Raw genomic sequence first — 22931 nt, forward strand, 5'->3', positions numbered from 1 at the left:
GCCCCCGAAACCCTGCAAAAAAAAAAAAAAAATCCACTTTTGTGCCCAAGAAAGTGCTTTGATACCACTTGTTGTAGATCTAACCCAGAAATATTATGATAATAGAAATAACCCAAGAATAAAAAGATAGAAATGGATAGAAATGCTTCTTTATTGTCAAACCCTTAAGGTAGGGCAACACCATACATTCACTCCTTAAGGAAGGAGAACACTCCACAAGCCATATGCCTGTTCATACAATAATCCTTGACTATCTCCCATGTGGAGTCTCTAGCCTCTATATAGGTCTCATACATACAATACCATGGATCATTACCATGGTTCCCTCATACCATCAAACTAATACCATGGGCCCATTACATTATTATTAACTACTTGTGGTCCCTTACATGACATGGGTTAACCACCTTATTTATTACTATGGCCCATCCCATTATTACATTATTACCTTGGGTACCTCCCTCGGTACCCCATATTATCCCCCCTAGGTATATAACAGCAAGTAGGATCAGTGCAGGAGCGTGACCGACTGTGGAAGCAAGCAAAAACAAATTTCACACAGTCCAAGAGCATCTTATGAAGAATTTTTATGGAATTTTATTGCTTTGCACATGAGTGATTCATACACTGATATATCATAGCATTATATATTTTAATTAACACTTTGTTTTATCGTTTACTGACTTAGGGAATTTTTAAAGTGCAAGATATATTGGGTTCTGAAATCTATTTTTTTTTAATGAGTTCTGAAATATGTATTAACTGAATTATGAGGTAGACCCTAGGATAGTACAGATTGTTTGAAAACTCATATTCACCTCCTTTGAAATAATCTCCCATCAATTGTTCATCATTTTCTTACCTCATAACCCAATCATTATGACTCTTACACTGCCACCGCATAACCCTTTGCCACATCCAATCATTATTCCTCACCCGTAGTAGGATGATATGTATCTGCATCTGATCCAAGGAGCCCTTCCTTTATCATTAAACACGATCAATTGGATGGGACTGAAAAGACAGAGGATGGGTGAACCTTTGACATAAAATTCTCAGCAACCATTGGTATCGCTCACTGAAATCCTTTTGACGTTGTGATAAGGAATTGTGACAAATTCGAACATGGAACCCGTAAGGAATGAGCCATCATCCTTGAAGGAGATAGAGCAGATTGTGGAATACTGGAACAGTCTTGCACTATTGCAAGAATCTAGATTCCTTCCATTTTTGTAGAATTTTGATGGCTTGGACATGGCCGTGGTGCTAGATTTTGCAAAGACATTTGAAGGAGGCTTGATCCAGGTCTAGGTGTGACAAAGGACCCTTCCAAGACCTTTTACTTTCGTGATGTGTTAAATTACATTAAAAAAAAAAGAATACATCTGCATGATGTAAAGAAGAGGAACATCACAATCGTCAACACATGAAATAACAAAACAATAACGGAGTTCATACAGGAGGGACTACGTCTCCCGGACCTAGTGTCGATATGGTGTAGGCCGCTACATTAAGTGCTGTCAATAGTGATGATCTACATAAGAGGTGATGTCGATGTCATACAAGGAAAATTCCCTCATGTAAGAGTGGCTCCAAGAGATTTTTTGCTATAGGAACTCTCATTCAAAAGGCTCCTATCAGTATGACACAAACTCATGCATGATGATAATGAGCATCCCGCTGACATGGCATAAAAGGGATCTCAAAACACAACATGAAGAATTATGACAACAACTACATCACACAGATGATTATGTATCACATCAAGTAGGAATCATGAAAATGAGTAAGAAAAAAGATTCCACATCAAGCATCAAACAAGGATCTGTGCAACACAATGCATAGCAAAAAGAAGTACATGAAAACACTAGATATACCTCACATATTGGGGCAATCTGAAGAAGAGGATGTCAATCTGCTGCATCTAGTCACACATCGAATCTTGCAGCATCGAATCTCATGGAAATGGCTGCTTGAACATGAATGTTTATGTTGAGAACTAGAGAAGGTATGTAATTACCACTTGCGTTGTCATCCTTTCTTTATATTCATAACTTCTTTACATTATGAAATAGGTATATGATGAGAGATTGTGATAAAATCTAGAAGATTTGTGTGCAACGTAAGATGACTAATAATTACCCTTTTCTATGTAGAAAAAGAAGAAAATGGAAAATCACCATTCTAAAGGAAAAGACAAGGCACAATCAACTACTATCCCTTTGATAGGGAACCACATCCAAACAAGGCAATCCAGATTGGAGCATACAAACCAGGAAAAGGAAGAGGAGATACCAAAAAGGGTGTAGAATGAGAAGATAACTGAGAGCTAACAGTATGGAAAATCCCTCAGGATCCTTTGATCCCGAGGGATCGCTACCTTAACAATTCTCTCTATCATTGATATCTCCACTCGGCTACTATAAGAAGGGGCAACATTGCTAGCCCAAAGGATGGACTATTGTTGTTTTTATGAAATTCACTATTGTACTTGCAACTTTGATCATTGACTCTCTCTAAAAGAGCGATTTACTGTAACTCTGCTTTAATGCTTAATATATAAACTCTGTTGCCATTCCATCTTTGATTCCAGAGTAATTATAAGCAGTGTGTCCCTAGAGGCTAAGGGCTCGGCCCTGGTGGATCACTTGCTTCCTGTACCATTAATTCTCAATTTCAAGTCGTGTGTGGTTTGATTTATCTTATCTACTTTGTTCAGTAATCTACTATTCCTTATTTCATGTATTAGCTCCATTATATTTCAATTCCCATTAGAATAGTAAGGTTATTTTCTACACAAGAATGCTATGCTACTCATTTCGAAGTTATATTGTATTGTTGTTCATTTGAAAAACTGATATTATTGTATAACATTGTTGTTCCTTAACAGATTACCGTTACTGTTCAATTACAGAGTAACAGTGCTGTGTATTTATAAATCGGCATTACTATCTATTTATCTACAGTTTACTTCCAAGTGTGATTGCCGTTTGTTGGGGTTGATGTTCCACTATGATCACAATTTTTGTTTCTTCACAACCGGGATTAAACATTATTATGTTGAAACTCATATTACTGTTCCTTTAACAGAAAAGTGTTGCATGTAACATTTGATTTGATTTGCTGTGAATTTACATTTGGTTTACGTTGTTGTTCAATATTTCATAGCTTCCTTTAGTTTGCTGTCCCATTTCCATTTTCTGTTCAAATCATTTATGAGTGAATACTGTAATTATTGCTTTATTTTCATAGGATAAAGTCTTGCTATTCAATTGAGTTAAATAGATCAGTAGCTATTCCATTTCCTGTCATTTGAATTATCATTTCTTTGATATGCACCAAACGATTTGAAACTGTAGTGAACATTGACAGTTGTTGTCCAGTTCCTAGGTTGATGATCTTTTCCTTAAATTTCTTCTCAATTACATTAGTTTACAAAGGGATGAGTTATTATTACTGCACCCTTGACTGATAAGTTGTTGTAGTTTTCTAAGTGAATGATTTAGATCTCAGAGTGCTAAAGTTTCTTTTTGAAAGTAGATTTTATTTCAAGCATCTATTTACTCTTGTATTTAAAGCACTATACTACTAGCATTACTCTAACAAATAACTGCCTCAGACTGAGTACACTCTTTGAGATAACAAATCGTACCTAGATTGACAACTAATGTAGGGTAAATAGAGGTGAAAAGGACCCTTTTTACTGCTTGACATTTTGGTGTTGTTGCCGGGGAAGAGTGTAGCCATTTGTTTCTTTTCAGAGTAGTGTAAGTACTAGCTAGGAGAGAGTTAGGTTTAAAAAATGGAAGGTAAGAACCTGCATATGGAGCATGTAATAGCCCTACTCCCCTGCCCTCTTTCCTACAGATTTGTTGTTGTTTTGGGTAGAAATTAGCATTTGATTTGTGTGCATGACTAAGCAGAAAAAGCCTGAAAAGAATCCTAAACCGCAACCCAAACCTAAAAAAGCTAAGGGGCTGGTGACCCTTCGCTGATCAACTTTTATAGATGAAATCCTTAAGAAAGCAGAATCTCAGCCTTCATTAGGACCTAGAAAAGTTGCTTCTAGACAACCTACTAGTTCCCTTTAGGCCACAGGATCACCATCTATATCCTTTGCTGAGGTGCATAGCCAAACTAAAGAGCAAGATTTTCAAGAAATTGAAAATTCTAGTCCAAAATCATTACAAGAAGGGAACCTTAGCAACCTCTATGAAGGAAGAGGAGAAACAGGGGAAACTGAAGAACCAATATCTCCTCTTGGGATAATTCAGCCATTAAGCAGCCTAGATAAGGGAAGTGTTGTAACGATCATCCAAAACAAAGAATCCCCCCAAACATTGATTAAGAAAGGAACTCTCATTATCCCAGATCAAGGAAGTGTTGTTAAGGCAATTCCTGCTCCTTCTAGTCAGCCTAGGAATACCCTCCTAGACATCCCAAAAGGTTATTGGCACATATTTGACAAAATGGCCGAGAACCAGCTAAACACCCAAACCTCCACACTGCAATATCCCATTGTAGATAATGCAACTAGCGCACCCATGAAGGCCATTCCACTCCAACACATCCCTACATTTCATGGCCTTAAATCAGAAGATCTAGATGCATTTTTATTTGAATTTGATGTGCTATGTAGAGGATATGACTATACCACCAATCCCCAAAAGCTGAAATTATTTCCATCTGCATTAAAAGGGGCTTCTCTAAGATGGTTTATGGGGTTGGGTGTGTTAGCACTTGAATCTGCCTCAGGCTGAAGAAGACAAAATCCAACACAACATCAAACCACTTAGCCTCGTAGCTAGCCCTATGGGGACAGGAGAGGGCTCTCTCCAGTTCTATCTCGACAAAAGGTCTTCAAAGGGCGGAGATGGCCAATAAAGAACACTGATTTTAGGCTAGTCAACTGATAGGGAAAGTTTGATTTTAAATTTTTAGGGTTATGTTGGAAAACTGAGCACAACAATTTTGGGTGCGGGGATGAGACACAGTTTTTGCAGAGGTCTTTTTGGGGCAAGGTAGGAGATTGTCTTGCTGCCTTTGAAATAAGTGAATGGATGGATATGACCGGTGAGTAGCTAAGGAGAGAAAGAAACCATCGAGAGTTCTCCTTAAACAGATGAAAACATTGATATTAAGCAAACTTAAAGGCAGAGCATAGAAACCATGAATTCTACCTTAACACTTCATTTACTTAATTTGCAGAAGAGAATAGTAAGAAAATGATACACATAAAAAACTTACAAGTACATGAGAGAAACACACCATCAACACAAATAACCACAGGAATCCCAAATAGTGCTGCAAAACCCTGGTCTTTCCTTTGCTAAAATTGCAGAGATACAAAGTATAAAACAGTCTAAGCTTATCCCTCAAGAGTCCAACCTCTCCAACCCCTGAAAATGATTGAGAAAATACATAATATAGGTAAGCCAACCTCTTCCCTTGCCTCTAGGGGTCGAGCTCATCATCGTAGGAGCTGTTTCAACCAATTCTAAACAAAGCACTACAATCTAGGCAGTCAAAACAACTTGCCTCTATAAGCTAGGAAACCAATTCATTCATTAAATGTTTGCTATTTCATGAATGAATCTTCTAGAAGAGATAAATAAGTGTCATGTCATCATGAAAATATATTAATTACATCAAAGAGGGTGAAAAATCCTATCACAAGTCAAAACTGGTCAAAGCTGGGCGAATTCCTGAGCTGTAGATGAAAAATTGAGAAATTGTGTTGATGCGTAGTGCCCCAATCCTGAACACGTAGCGCGCATTTGAGCCAACTTTTGAGGCACTTTCCAGCATCCAAATGAGGCAAAAGTAGGCTTTTTGGAAAGGAATAGATGTCTACTTTCCAACCCAAGTGGAATTTCTCAATTTGGTGGTCATTTGCCCCTCCAAAATTGCAATCTCCCAAGACTGCTTCCTGTGTGTCCAAAAAGTGGCAGAAAGTCATTTTTTGCATGTTTTTTGACCTTCTGAGGGCTCAAAACCTGATGAAATGTCTTGTCCATTGTTGAGCAAGTGTAATTTGTCATGAAAAATCCAAAAATGCTGAGTTTTTGAGAAATGGACTTGCCCATCTTCAGGGTAGCGTGCGGCGCGCTACGCGTTGAGGGCAAAAACCTGTGTTTGGCACAAAAAATTCACAATTGACAAAATTTTCTCCAAATTTCTTGAAATTTGGGCTGGGATTCCCCAATCAAGTACCATGCTCAGTCAAAGAGGCTTTGGCCAAAATTTGGAGTGGATCGGGTCTTTTCCGTCGTTTTAGTGCCTTGGCCAACCTCCTTGGATTTGGCGATTGTAATTTTGACATTTCTCTAAAACCATGACACCTGTGCAAAAAGTGAAGGAATTTTTTCTTCTTTGGCCTGTTGTGGACAAAAACCTCTCTCAGTTTTCTAAAATTCATCTTTGATTGCTCTGAAACGGCTTTTGAGTGAAACTTATCCTGATGTGTGGAACAAGGGATTTTGTCGAAATGAAGCAAAATGAAGGGGATAAGAGGCTTCTAAATTCTTGGGGAAATTTTTGGAAGTAGGGAGGGATGTTAGGAAGTAGGGGAAAGTGGAATCGCAGAGATCGAGTGAGGGGAAGGGGTCCAAAAGGTCAAAACACAGGCCCAACCTAGAAAATTGCCAAGTTAGGCCCAACCTAGAAAATTGCCAAGTTGTAGCAAGAAACTAGGGTTTGTGGAAAAATGAGGAATTTGGGGAATCTCAGTGATGGGAAGCGTTTGATAAGGTATTTTAAGGACAGGGGAAGGTGTATGAACATCAGGATACAAGTTTTTCCGATGATTTGACCGTCCAAGTGAAATTGGCTTCAAAACCCTAGGAGAGGAAAATGACCTTACCTAGGCGCAACTGAAGCATGGACAAGGTGTAAAATGACTCATTAGACACTGAGATGATAATGAAAATCCTATGAATGATGATAGACTCAGCTGAATAGTGAAATAGATTGGCATTTGGGCAACTTTGAAAAGAGTGAAAGCAAACCCTAGACCTAATGCCTAGTGACCAAATTTTGCTTGAAGACTCACTGAAATGACAAAATTTGACCTTGACACTCTGAGACCACTTTGTAAGAGCATATTTGATCACTGGAGGAAGGCTGGAAAGACTGACACTAACATTGGCTCCAATGGGGATGGTAGCTCCTTGGAGGTGCCAAGAACGGCAGATCTTTGGGAGAGCAGACCAGCGCCTCATCCATTGGGCAATGGAGTCAAAAGCTCAAACAAAAATGCATGAGTGAAAACTGATGACTTGACAACACAAATTGACTCTCACTCAACTAAAACCTGACTCAATACTTAAACACAATCGACAAACTGGAAATGATGCTCAAAGGGGAGCTTATTCATCACAACCTACTCTAACAGTTTCATTCATCACCTGATCAAGTGAAATGAAACAACCAATGCAACCAAGTAAGTATTCCATCTGTTGTTCGAAGTCTCCGCAAGTGCTCACTTATGAACAACAAGAGAGAACTACTCAAAGGAAACTCCCATGACAACTTAGAAACAGATCCGTTGAATGATATGAATTCTCTATCTGCTTCCAAAAACACTGCATAAGGATCTTGAAGTTCATGCACACTGGGACTTAGCTCATCCAATGTATTACTTCTCTTCTCCTCATGCCATGAATGCAAACTTTGATCTGAGCCTTGTGATGAGACCTCTACTAAAAATGACAAAGAAACTGGCTGTCAGATCAAATTTGTATCAATACACGTTTCAAGCTCACATATAGTCAATAGAGAAAGACTTTGACTGCAAACCTCATCCAAAACATCAGCTATTGGATCATGAAAAACTTGAAAAGACTATTGCAATGTATCCATTGAAAATGCATGACATCCTTCTAGCTGTTCATCTTTTTCTTGAGAGATTTTACGAAGATTATGCCTTATAAACTGAAATGCTTCGAAACAAAAGGGTATAGAATCTTCCTGCATCATCAAATCATGTCATCAAATCATGTATTTCGTCCTCCACAGCTTCATCTGTAATCTGCCCTTCAATTTCATTTGGTGGCTACAAATCTGATGCTATAGGCTGCTCAAGAATTTTGTTATCTGTCTCATCCTCAACATTAACACTCAAAGATTGATGATTTGTTATAGGCTCTTCATTTGAAGATTTACTATGCAATCTACCCTTCAAAAACTGAAATGATTCAAAACAGAATGGTAAGGGGTCACCTTGAATCATTAAATCATGTGTGTGCACTTCCAAGTCTTCAACTGCAACTTGACAATCAATGGCTTTCGGGGGTTGAAAATCTGAATATGAGAAGTCTTGAACAAAATTTTCATTGCTCTCAAGATGATTCAAATAAAAACTTGTTGACATTTGATTTTTGATTGCATGGTAGTTCTCTCTGATGAACTGAAATGAATCAAAGCAAAAATGCAAAGATCCTTCACTTACTTCAAACTTTGCTGCACTTTCCTCATCAATGTCATAGCTGATATGCATCGGTTGATCATTGTATTCAAGCTGCTGTAAGTGAACCTCTTCCTCCCACAAACTAGCTGCTGATTTGTCTGCAAGATTAGCTTCTGTTTGGAGAACATAATCATCATCATACTGATCAAACTGAGGCAAATCATCGGTATAAAACATATCATCAAGCATGCATGTCATATCAACAGTTCTTTCTTCGCCAAGGTGATCTACAAAACAATCATTATCAGATCTATGACAACTAGGATAAGAAACAAAATGTTTTGGATCAGCAACTTGTTCTTCTTCAATCAGCGAGCCATGAGTTTGAACATCATAATCATTTCTTGTGGTGATCCTGTCCATCATCTTTTCCACTGCACTTACCAAAATGTCAAACTTCACCTCTAGAGATGTTGATTTGGCCGGATCTATGTTTTTCATCTCTTCTTCCTTCATCCTTGCCCTTCGGATCAACAGATGAGCCTCTACATTTACTGCACTGTTTTGCATCTTGTGAAGGGTTGCAATATTCCTTTTTCTCAGCTGAAACTCCATCTTCGGATCAAAGGCACTCGGATAGTGCAAGAGAGCAGATCTAGGAGAAGGTCTTATATCAACTGGCATCGAATAATAAACTTGGTTAAATCTGGCTGAAAACTGTTGTACTGTCTCCCCTGGCAATCTTTTCAGCTGGTTATACTCTTCTACAATCAAGAGAAGGTTCTGCCCGATCATCCACCTGTCGAGAAAAACTTTGACAAACTGTTGGAAATCTGAAATGCTCGCATCATGCAGGGTTTTGAACCAACTCTTCACTTTGGCTTGCAAAGAAAGAGCAAAAAGCCTTATACTAACATCTTCGCTATCAACTTCAAAAAGGTCTAGAAAAGACTCAAAATTCTGCACATGTTGCTCAGCGTTGACATTCTTACTTTCACCATCAAACCTCGGCAAGTATAGATCATAGTTTTTGGGGAAAGCATGAAGAACAGAAGGTAAAACAAGAGGTTTATACCGATCTGGAATTTTACAAGGTGTAGGGGTATGTACAGCAGGTATAGAATCAATCTTGGTCTCTTGAGGTTCATCAATTTGAAGATGGTCATCACAAAATTTAGAAGAAAGGTCTTGATCAAACTCAAAGGTATGCAAATCTTTGGTATTCACAATCTTCAAAGGGAAAGAATCAACTGCAGGCCGAGGATCTTTTCTCAAGCATAGTATACTTTGCAAAGCCTTCTTGACATTCTTGGGAAAAGAGAAGAAATAATTTATGACAAAGAACAAAATGTCTTGGATGAAATTCCAACTTGAGTACCTGATTTGTCCATATTGTCGTTTCATGTTTTTGCTGGTCGGGATCATCCTCCAGTGGAGTCTTTGGATCTGATCTCAAAACTAATTTAGAGTCACCAGGTGAATGATTTCAACGTTTCAAGTGTCTGATCGTTGTCCACCATCAACAATCAGATCTGAACTTGATACATGTACTGGGGTAATTAACAAGTTAAATGTCACGTTTACAAGCTAGACTGGAGATTGACTGAAGCAGCATTTATCTACTTCCGCTAATGCAAAGCAAAAGCGTTTCGAAGGCTACCTGGCATAACTTCAGGCTCCGTCTGTAGCTTATAAAACAAATGACATAAACAATCAAACCATTTGTTCTTCCCCAGTATGGTCGCCAGTATGTTAGCGCTTGAATCTGCCTCAGGCTGAAGAAGACAAAATCCAAGGCAACATCAAACCACTTAGCCTCGTAGCTAGCCCTACGGGGATAGGAGAGGGCTCTCTCCGGGTCTATCTCGGAAAAAGGTCTTCAAAGGGTGGAGATGACCAATAAAGAACACTGATTTTAGGCTAGTCAACTGATAGGGAAAGTTTGATTTTAAATTTTTAGGGTTATGTTGGAAAACTGAGCACGGCAATTTTGGGTGCGGGGATGAGACACAGTTTTTGCAGAGGTCTTTTTGGGGCAAGGTAGGAGATTGTCTTGATGCCTTTGAAATAAGTAAATGGATGGATATGACTGGTGAGGAGCTAAGGAGAGCAAGAAACCATCGAGAGTTCTCCTTAAACAAATGAAAACATTGATATCAAGCAAACTTAAAGGCAGAGCATAGAAACCATGAATTCTACCTTAACACTTCATTTACTTAATTTGCAGAAGAGAATAGTAAGAAAATGATGCACATAAAAAACTTACAAGTACATGAGAGAAACACACCATCAACACAAATAACCACAGGAATCCCAAATAGTGCTGCAAAACCCTGGTCTTTCCTTTGCCAAAATTGCAGAGATACAAAGTATAAAACAGTCTAAGCTTATCCCTCAAGAGTCCAACCTCTCCAACCCCTGAAAATGATTGAGAAAATACATAATATAGGCAAGCCAACCTCTTCCCTTGCCTCTAGGGGTCAAGCTCATCATCCTAGGAGCTGTTTCAACCTATTCTAAACAAAGCACTACAATCTAGGCAGTCAAAACAACTTGCCTCTATAAGCTAGGAAACCAATTCATTCATTAAATGTTTGCTATTTCATGAATGAATATTCTAGAAGAGATAAATAAGTGTCATGTCATCATGAAAATATATTAATTACATCAAAGAGGGTGAAAAATCCTATCACAAGTCAAAACTGGTCAAAGCTGGGCGAATTCCTGAGCTGTAGATGAAAAATTGAGAAATTGTGCTGATGCGTAGCGTCCCAATCCTGAACGCGTAGCGTGCCTTTGAGCCAACTTTGGAGGCACTTCCCGGAATCCAAATGAGGCAAAAATAGGCTTGTTGGAAATTTCTGGATGTCTACTTTCCAACCCAAGTGGAATTTCTCAATTTGGTGGTCATTTGCTCCTCCAAAATTGCAATCTCCCAAGACTGCTTCCTGTGTGTCCAAAAAGTGGTAGAAAGTCATTTTTTGCATGTTTTTTGACCTTCTGAGGGCTCAAAACCTGATGAAATGTCATTGTCCATTGCTGAGCAAGTGTAATTTGTCATGAAAAATCCAAAAATCTGATTTTTTGAGAAATGGACTTGACCATCTTCAGGGTAGCGCGCGGCACGCTACGCGTTGAGGGCAAAAACCTGTGTTTGGCACAAAAAATTCACAATTGACAAAATTTTCTCCACATTTCTTGAAATTTGGGTTGGGAGTCCCCAATCAAGTACCATGCTCAGTAAAAGAGGCTTTGGCCAAAATTTGGAGTGGATCGGGCCTTTTCCGTCGTTTTAGTGCCTTGGCCAACCTCCTTGGATCTAGCGATTGTAATTTTGATATTTCTCTAAAACCATGACACTTGTGCAAAACGTGGAGGTTTTTCTTCTTTGGCCTGTTGTGGACAAAAACCTCTCTCCGTTTTCCAAAATTCATCTTTGATTGCTCTGAAACAGCTTTTGAGTGAAACTTATCTTGATGTGTGGAACAAGGGATTTTGTCGAAATGAAGCGAAATGAAGGGGATAAGAGGCTTCTAAATTCTTGGGGAAATTTTTGGAAGTAGGGAGGGATGTTAGGAAGCAGGGGAAAGTGGAATCATGAGATCGAGTCAGGGGAAGGGGTCCAAAAGGGCAAAACACAGGCCCAACCTAGAAAATTGCCAGGTTGTAGCAAGAAACTAGGGTTTGTGGAAAAATGAGGAATTTGGGGAATCTCAGTGATGGGAAGCATTTGATAAGGTATTTTAAGGATAGGGGAAGGTGTATGAACATCTGGATACAAGTTTTGCTGATGATTTGACCATCCAAGAGAAATTGGCTTCAAAACCCTAGGAGAGGAAAATGACCTTACCTAGGCGCAACTGAAGCATGGACAAGGTGTAAAATGATCATTAGACATTGAGATGATAATGAAAATCCTATGAATGATGATAGAATCAGCTGAATAGTGACATAGATTTGCATTTGGGCAACTTTGAAAAGAGTGAAAGCAAACCCTAGACCTAATTCCTAGTGACCAAATTTTGCTTGAAGACTCACTGAAATGACAAAATTTGACCTTGACACTTTGAGACCACTTTGTGAGAGCATATTTGATCACTGGAGGAAGGCTGGAAAGACTGACACTAACAGGGTGTAGGTGTTATAAATAACTGTGATCAAATGAAAAGTGCTTTTCTGAAGAAATATCAGGATTATTGTAGGTCTAGAGAGTTAAAAGATAAAATATTTCAAATGGTAGCTAGACCTAATGAAACATTAGAAGAGTATGTTGAACGTTTTTAGTATAATCTTCAAAGATCTCCTTATGCATCATTACCCTTACTTGATAATGTATTAAAAATAACATTAATTAAGGGTATGAAGGAACAACTTATTGAAATGCTAAATATTATGGGAAAAGGAGATATTTATCAAGAAAATTTTGCTGACATTATTGATCTATGTATTAGGAGTTCAAGAGGTAACACAAGACTAAAACTAGCAAAACATGACAGATTACAAGGGACGACAAGATCTCTGCAGAAGGAGTAACTTGCATAGAAATTGGAAATTTATTAGAAAATTTCAAAATTGATATATTGGAGACTCTGACAACACAACTCAATATTATGCAAGCAAAGCAGAAACAAGCAGAGGCGGAGCAAAATTTGGCAATCTTCTATCCCAGATGCAGAAAGAAACACAACCACAATGAGTGTCCATTAGATGTTGTTCAAGTTTGTGCCATTTGTACAAAATACCACTCTATAGAGAGTTGTCCCTCACTCCTTGGTTTGAAAGCAGTATACAAAGAAGCGCAAGAAGAACCAGAAGTAGGGTACCTACTTATTCACCGTCGTCAATGGCAGCCATGACAATTAGGTATGTTCCCCAATCCAGCTTCTTCTTTTCAGCCTTCACAATATCATGCTCAAAAATATAATACAATGTGGAAAAATCAACCCCCCTTCCCAAATTGGTCACAACAACCAATTCCTTCATCCTTTCCATGGTCCAATCAAACAAGACAATCTAATTGGCCAAATTTTCCCTATGCTCCACCATAGTGGCAAAATAATGCGTACCCAACACAATGGTCCCCTCCTACTTCACAAAGTCAAGCCTGGCAGACAAACTAGCAAAGAGTGATGAATCAGCCAGTAGGAACCATTCCACTCCCTCAACCTACACTGCCAACATTACAACAAAACCTCGACTCCAATTTAAGACCACAAATCCCAGCCCAACCCAACCCAAACCCAAATAACAAACCAATTCAATCTATTCAAATAATTGAAACTCCAGAACTAGAAACCGATCTAAGGCAGTGCAATGACCTTCAATTAAGGTCTAGGCGCATTATAGAAATAGAGGGAGATAAAACTGTTCAAGTTGAAAATCAGTTACCTGTAGAAAAACCATCACAAGAAGAGGATGTGATTAAACAACAGACTCATAATCAAATAACCACATCTTCTCCCCCATTCTCAGAATGATTAATTGTACCACATCCTATAGAACATCCTGACTTTGATATTATGGGAGAACTTAAGAATTTGTACATAAAAATCCCACTCCTCCAAGCCTTCCAAGACATCCTAATATATGCAAAGACCATCAAAGAGCTATGTATAAAAAAACCAAGGAGGAGAATAACAAATAACCCAATAGTCCAAGTAGTTGGCACCTTATCTGACCTGTTATTAGGAAGAGAGACACCTATCAAGTATGAAGACCCAAGAAATCCAATAGTGATAGTAAAAATCAATGGACAAACCTTTTCAAATGCCTTAGTTGATTAAGGGGTTGCAATTAATATTTTAACGACCACCACTTGTCAAAAATCGGGCATTACATCAGTAGAACTGACTTCCACTTTATTAGAACTGGCTGACCGATCAGTTGTTAGGCCAGAAGGTACACTACATGATGTCATGGTATCCGTTGATTCCTATGAATATCCTGCTGACTTTCTGATAATAAACCCCAAAAACTGACTTGATGGACATCCATTAATCTTAGGTAGACCTTGGCTTGCAACCACTGATGCTTACATTGGTTGCCGACAAGGCAGTATGACCATAACTAGAGGGAGTAACATCAAGAATCTAGCCCTATACCCTCCCGCCCAGCCAAGTGTCACAATAATAAAAACTAAAAAACATCTTGTATCATATCTCATCGAAAATATTAGATTCCCATTAACCATAGAAGATGCCCTCAATTTCAAAGATCAAACAGAGGATGATGTTATTAACAACTTTATTAACCAAGCTGAATCCAAATCCCACATACAATGTCACATGATAGAGGCAGCATTTGATAATGAATTAGAAGAAGATCCTCTCAAAGACACTCATGATCAAACAATACCTACTACCGCTATGTCAAATAGCGAAACTGTAGAGATTGAGCCAAAAAAGACTTTAAATTTTAATAGTAACCTGACTCCTGAACAAGAAGAGAAGCTAATCCAACTACTGAGAAAATATAAGGAAGAATTTGCATGGGATTATTCGGACATGAAGGGAATCGATCCCTAGTTATGTACACACAACATTTACATAGAAAAGGATGCAAGACCTATTTGCCAACCCCAAAGGAGACTTAACCCTCATCTAACAAATTGGGAGAAAATTAAGGAAATACATTGATTTGTTGATCCAAATAAAAATATGACAACTAAGGGATTTGTAAATACTTTGCAGTTGGATTTATTATGGAATGAAATAATCAAAAAGTAAATAAAACATCACACTCAAGAAAAGAATAAAAGGCTAAAATCAAAAGAAAATATGTATAAGTATCCGATGATAGGGATTATGTAAAATATCTCTTCAAAAGAAAACCATTGATAGGAAGTGAATCGACCTATCCCTTCAAGTTTCACAGTCAAAAAGTTTTGGGAACCAAATTTTTTGTAATATTGTAAGGTCCTAACCATAGGTTATGGAACTTGGTATGCCCCCCATTATCTTCGTGAGATTTGTCCCACTTCAAAACCAGATCACCAACCTCAAGGTTTTTATTAGAAGGGGATTTTTTTTTAAACCGACATTCACTAATTTTTATTTTGGCCGAATTTAGTATTGGATTTATGTATCTCTTCTTGTAGCCTTAGGAATTCAGTAATACTATTTTCCATGGTTTATGATTTGATTTCCTGTACACTTTGGGACAACTAAGGAGATGGCTAAAAAATGTGAGGTGAAAAAATAACTTCTCTACCATAAACAATAAAGAAAGGGGTGTTGCCAATGGTAGATTTTGGAGTAAGCTTATCAAACCATAGTGTGTTAAATAGAGAAATGTGCCAATTTCTTTGTTTCCTAATCTTTTTTAGAATTATTAGAAAATTCTTAACAGATGACTCAGCTAAACAATTCCCTTGTGGGTAATAGTTTGTCAAATATTTAATATTTATGCCCTTTTCAACCGCATATGCATCTAAATCACGTGATGAAAAATATGGCGCATTATCAAAAACCATAGATTGAGGAATGCGAAAACATAAAATGATATGAGTCTCAAGAAAATTTACAACTTGATTTGCATTCCCTACATGAAGTCGTGCCACTTCAACCCATCTCATGAAATAATTTGTTATTTTTATAATATATTTATGTTGCTGGGATGAAGTGGGATTGACAGACTCTATAATTTCCAAGCCCCATTTTTGAAAGGGAGCTTCAATGGAAACAAGTTGTAAGGGAAAAGTAGACTTGCTTAACCTGCTAGCATCCATTTGGAAAGTTTGACACTTTCTTGTAGGTTTTAACCCTGTATAGAAATTACCTACATACGAATTCTAAAACAAAGAAAATAAACAATGTGGGAGCATAACACATAAAACACATATAAACAGAGATTTTCCCTGGATCCCAAAACCGTGACTACCAGCTTGATTTTTCGTTATGTTCCTTTCAATGTTACAATACATATTTATACACGCTAAAGCATCCAATGCCATGGACCGAAAACCATCGCATCCAAAACCATGTAATGAAAACCATCGTGTCTAAAACCATGTGTGAAAAACATGCACAAAACCGTAGGTAGGTCTACCTAACCTACTATAGGGTCCAAAACCAAACCCCCTATAACTCCCCCCGCTATGAAATCGGCGCAATGAATGGGGGGGCTCTGCCCCCCTTCTAACCCCTTGGTTAATTACATGGGCTAGTCGTGGAAAGAATATAACACAACCCAACATTTCTCACTAAGGAATGGACATCTCTAAAAGGGCTTACCAATAGTAGCCTTCCCTTCATACCTTGTGACTAGGAGGAAAAATCAAGGCTAATAAGAGCATGTGCTTATGTGATGGCTTGTTTGATTGTGTCAAAATTATCTCTTTGAGGCTCTCCCCAACGTTCTATGAAAAACTTGGGATGAAACATCTTACAAAGTTTATTTTACCCATAGATAATTGTATTGACTTATTATAATTAAGAGGCGTTAAAGACCTAATCATCTATGTTCTTTTTGGGTCAATCGCAATGCCATCCTTTGAGACAATACACCATAACAAATTCATTTCAGTAACTGCAAAAACTGATTTTTTTAGGTTAAGGGAGATTCTTGTTTTTTTGCATCTTTCAAACATAGTATTTAAATGTTACAGGTGATCAGAACTTCGTTTTGGAAAAATAATGACATCATCTTAGTATATGACCACAGATTCATTAATAATTCCTCTTAAAGCTATATCCATGGAACATTGGAAAGTTTCCCTCACATTAATAAGTCCAAAGGGCATCTTCCTATATTCAAAAGTGCATCCTAGGGTCCTAAAAGAAATTTTCAGATGATTGGTAGGATTGACGAGGAGTTGATTATATCCAAACAAAGCATCTAGGAAGGACAACATCTCAAATCCTGAAACACGTTGTAGGGTTTGTTCCATGGGTAGAACTAGGTAATGGTCTTTTTCAGAGGCTTGATTTAAGTTTTTGAAGTATACACAAAGGAGGATGTCACCATTTATCTTCCTAACAATGACTAGATTAGTAATCCATTGTGTATGCAATATGGGAAAAATTATCTTAGCTTTTAGGAGTTTATTCATCTCTTGTTTCATGGCTAACTCCAAATTTGAGTGAACCTTCCTAAGATTTTTGTTGAAAATATTTAGTATAGGTTTTTATAGGAATGGTGTGTTTCATAATGTTTGGTTAAAAAGTCTTAAGACCATCATATTTCCAAGCAAATAGGTCATTGTATTTCTTGAAAAAGTTGATAAAATAAACTCTTTCTTGAGGTGAAATATTGATCCTAGATTCACACACTAGGGGGTTTCTTTAGTTCCTAGGTTTATGACTTTGGTTGACATGAAAAAACTATTAGTTTTGCAATTAAACTTTTTGAATCTATCATGCAAATCATAAATATGCTCTAATCTTACAACAAACCTAGGTACCAGTTTTACCATTTTAAGCAGCTCGTCAAATGATTGTTGTTCACTTTTATGAGAGAATTTGTGTAGGTTCTACTCGTGTAACCTCATAGATAACTGAATCCTTGAAGGTTCCTGCCATATGAAGAAAATTGATGATTTTCCTTTTATCATTGAACACATGCCAATTAGAAATAGTGTCTGGTATGGAAGGTCTAAAAGATAGCTCAACCGAAAATGCATCAGGATTGAAATTTTTAGTAGGAATTAGTTTCAAAACAATATTTTCCAAGAGATTAGCTTCCTGATTAGAAACTGTAGGTACAGATTGAATACTAAAAGCTAAAAATTTTGACATCATATCTCATACCTAATTTTGGAAGGCTTTTAGATGAGTTGAAAGGCAATGTATAGTATTTTTAACTTGTTTTGTATTTATATTAGAACCTCCATAAACCATTGGACACATAACTATCAAATCGAGACCCTTATGTAGTCCTTGAATCAATGCTTCATATTTTGAAACATTATTCGTGCATTGAAACTCAAATCTACAAGCTATAAAAACAAATTTACCTTTGGAATCCAAAAGAACACAACCCACACCAACTCCTTCCTTTGACTTAGAGCCATCAAAATACATGTACCAAAGTTGAAACTCATCAAAATTATACATATCATTGATATTAATAATTCCATGATCACAAGTAACAATTGTTTTAACTTTCTCTAAATCTGATTGTTATTCTAAATTAGAAATTACAACATAATCAGTAGTAATATTGCCAAAGAAGGAATCAACAGTTGTCAAATCAGTTTCTTTTGTTGGTTCATTAATGTCATTGAGATCAGTGATTATGTGCTTCATATAAGGTTCTCTGTTAATTTTGATTTGACTAGGTTCCCCTTTCTAGGGAAACCATAACTGAGTCAAATTTGTGTCCATGAATCCTTTTAAATCTTGTAGCTAATCCCTACTAAGAAACAACCCCTAGAGTTTAGGGATATCTGCTACTATGACATCAACTAGTTGGTGGACTATGTTAGTGCCTAGATTTACCTCAGGCTGAAATGGTAGGATCCAGGGCCAACATCAAACCACGCTCAGCCTGGTAGCTAGCCCTACCAAGTTAGGAGAGGGCTCTTTCCAGGTCAATGTCAGCAAATTATGATCAATGAGGGCTTGAGATGACTGAAATATCTACTGATCTTAGGCTAGGAATAAGTGCAAGAGAGTTTGATTCGATAAAATGGAGTTTTGTTGGCTCAGATGGAAAGGTAGATTTTGGGTGCAGGCATTGAGGCTCAGTCCTGTTGTTATAGCTCCAAATCTCACTCTCAGGGTTTGTGATGTTGTATTCATGGCCTAGGGAAACCCCTCCTTCCAAACCTGGTCCTAAAATTTAAAAAACAGTGTTTTATCCATTATACGCGACATTGCCCTGAGTTAAACGCGTGTATACGCGGGTATGTGTATAGCCAACCCGCGTGTTTGTATTAAAACACTTAAAAGAATATAACACTCCTTATTTTCAGGCAGAGATCGCGAGTTTTACCTGTTGATCACCTGTTAGTGCCCGTGGCCCAACTATTCCCAACCAACTCCTCACTAAAAAACTACTTTGGAGATGGTATAAAAAGACCTCAAAGGGAAGGCCTAAGGGAGGAGAGAAGAGAGAGAAAGGTTATTATGCTGAGATTTTTCCCTTGACCAGGTCTGAAGTCCCTTGTGCCTTCTGCACTTCCCCCATTTTGTACAGGAAACCTTTGCTTCCTTGTGTGTTGATGTTCATCCACCATTTATGACATCATGGAGAGAGTCATGGAAGGAGTTTGTTAGCGGCTTGAGGCTGGAACGGATCCGGAAGGAAGCTTTGCTTGGAGCCTGCTGAAGGTGACTCAGGTGAAAATATTCCTTTTTATGTACTTTATTTGTCTATAATAAAAGAAACACATGTCTTGGTTCCCGAAATGAATCTTCTTTATGTTAATGATATTCATGTTTAGAATTCATATACAAAAGGTTGTTTGGATTTCATAACTAACTACCTTTCTTTATAACATGAAGATGGTTCCTTTATAAGTCTTTGTCCATGTACTGCTATGTTCTTTGAATTGGTTGTTTTGCAAGACAAAAGAGAAGAAGGGAACTCCAAGAAGGGTTTGGACCCTAAAGGCCTTCTCAAACGTAGGACCAAAGGTATGTACCCTTATCATAGAATTTGCTTATAATAGCATAATGGCTGTATGAATGCATGTTTATTTGAATAGATAACTTTCAGTCTGCTAGGGTTTCAACCCAAAAAGCCCTAGGGGAGTAATTCCCTCTATCAAAATTGGCGACTCCACTGGGGACAACACTCTTGTTGTTCCTAGTTTGGGTGTTTTTCAAGCCAATCAGGGCTCAACTGCCTTGTTTGCTTGTTGTTACTGTCTGGTCTGTTCTTGAACTTTAAGCTTTGCGAGTTTCTTCAGTTTGTTTTTTTTATTTTTCTTGAATCTTTTCATATACGTTGTTTTTCTTAGATACAGAGGATATATACGCTTGTTTCTTTGAGTAAACCCGCGTATACGCAGGTTTCCTCAAACACAGTCGCGTATACACGCAATCTGTACTTCAGTACAGTCGCGTATACATTGCAATTTTCAAGATTTATAAATCTTTTTAGTCTCTGAAGGTTTGTCTGGTGGTTTGAGTCAGTCTGAAATAGTCATTTTCAGTATCAGTTATTGGTTTTACAACGAGCATCTCATTCTGAATTCTCTCTGATTATAAGGAGTATTGGTCTTGTTTTTGTTGATTGCAAGCGTCATCGTTTTTGGCTAAAGCACGCAAGATTTCTTGCTAGGAATCTTGGCTGCTCTGTTTCATCAGGGTAGGGAGATTGAATTCAATCTTTGTGTTAATCTTGCTTTTGGTGACTTTTTGTTTGCTTGACAAAACCGCTTTTTGTGACCATCCACTTCTTTGTTTAATGAAAGTTGTTGATTGACACTTTCTTGGAATTTGTCTTTTTGGATCTTTTGGTTTTCATTGCCAAAGCTTTCATTACTGCTTTTGATTGTTAAGAGCGATTTCAAGCACATTTATTTTTGTTGAGTTTTCATCCATTGAGTGGTGTTGATTCGCAAAAGTGTTTAAATTGCCTATTCTTCAATCACAAGTTTCAGTGTTGTTGAGAGCATTTTTGAAAAGACTTTTTTGCTGGTTGCTTTGAAGAAAATCTTTTGAAAATCCTAGTTTTGCTTTCTTGAACTTGCTTTTCATTTGGTTTCCTTTTAGTGAAGTGAAAGTTCTTTATGTTTGTCTTAGAACTTGTTTTTAGTGTTTAGACGAAATGAATGGTAGCATCTCATATTCCATCTAGACATTGTAAGTGGCAAGATAAAGATTGATAAGCAAACAACTTTCGTTTTTGTTTTTAGAGTAGTTTTAAATCTTGCATCCACATATAGTTGTTGCATTAGGATAGATTTGCATCCTTTTTTTTAGGCATATATAGCTTTTTTAGCTTTTGTGAGTGTGAAGTATGAATTAACGAAAAGAAAAGAAAATTTTGTTTTATTAGAAGTACCTCTGAACCCTATAGAAATTGCTCTTCATCGAAAAACGAAAAAGTGCATGTGCATGTAGTTAAGTTTTTATTAATTTCTTTTGCGTCAAAAAACACCACTAATTTCACTTCCGTTACCTTGTGACTTAAAGAACAGCCTAATAAAATCAAGCGCTAACTAAAATTCACTAGAACTTTTTGTTTTAGTCAGTTACACAAACAAGATTAGGATTTTAGGGCCTTGGATTAGGCGACTGGAGAGTTAACTCTCCAAGGCCATATAAACGTCAAACGTAGGAGTCTGAATAACGAGAGAAAATCCAATAGCGTTAGGAAGACCAGGAAAGCTCCAGATTTGGGAGTTAAGCACGAGGGTCTGTGAAGACAGGGAAGAGAGATACCCCCTCTCCTACTTGTCCGAACTTACCTCACGATTGTTCCGCCTGGCTTCTGCAACGAGTTGGTATCCATAGTTGCTACTCCTAGGGAACTACACAGGTGGCTGCGGAGGGGAATCCCGTGGCACTTGAGGTTGACGTTGCATCACTCTCGACAGTACTACTAGAGGGCACCCTTGCGAAGCTTGGGGGCTTACACCAGCGCAGGTTGCTATTAGGAGGTCAGCGTAACTTCCTCTGATACCTTCGCTGATAGGACTGGGCCCTCATCATCCCAGACTATCTTCGGAAGGCCCCTTAATTCACTTTCTCGTATTTTGGTGTCCGGTCTTAATCACCCGGAGCGGAAATACTTGGAAGTTGTTTGACTGGCTATATCTTTAGGGACTTTATAGTGTGTGCTCTGTGCTCCTAGTTGGCCTAGCTTTCAATTTTTTGAGTCTTTAATTAGATCATAACAAAAAATTCAAAGTGGTTGACCGATCTCCAAGACGGTCTTGAAGACTTCGTGGTCTTTCGCCATCAAGTTTAGAACCTTCTCCTAGAAGGCGCAGAGGCAATACTACCGGTGGGTTCCGTCCCACGCCGATTGACGCATCGGGGATTGATCCTCCTCTCAGAGGCATTAGCGGCCAAGCAAGGCCTGGCACTTCTGAACAAGAGAGGGACACTCCATTCCTTTCTCGAGTTCTCTTTCAAGCGGAGAATAACATAGAGGTATAAGAACTTTCAGAGTCGTTAGCAGCTCCAAATTCTCCTCTACCATCTAGTCATCCAGACGTACTGCAATACGTTGGGACTTCGACGCATAGACCGTCAAGTCCAGGTTACGCTACGTGCTTACCATCGATGACCACTACTGGAAGCATGGCTTCTACAAGTGCTATGACTATGCAAACCCCAACATCGGTGCAAGGGGGAGGAACCATTTCCATCTCCTCTATTTCCTTGTCTGGATCTTTTGCTAGCACATCTTTAGTTGGGTCTACCTCCATTCCGTCCATGAGTGGAAATGCCCAAACCAATGCTTTTGGTACTGGATTCTTCCCATTTGGACACCCACTCACAAGGTATTCCATCGGTTCCGTTTAGTGCCGCTACGTCCATGATGGGCGGATCGGCTTCATTCCAGGGTTTTCCTTTTGAAAGTGGTCATATACCACATTCCAACCCGACGGTAGGATCCATGCCTTTTT

Source organism: Pinus tabuliformis, chromosome J (genome assembly GCF_031772625.1).
Source record: "Pinus tabuliformis cultivar Carrire ecotype Pingquan chromosome J, CPIR1, whole genome shotgun sequence".
Lineage (NCBI taxonomy): Eukaryota > Viridiplantae > Streptophyta > Pinopsida > Pinales > Pinaceae > Pinus > Pinus tabuliformis.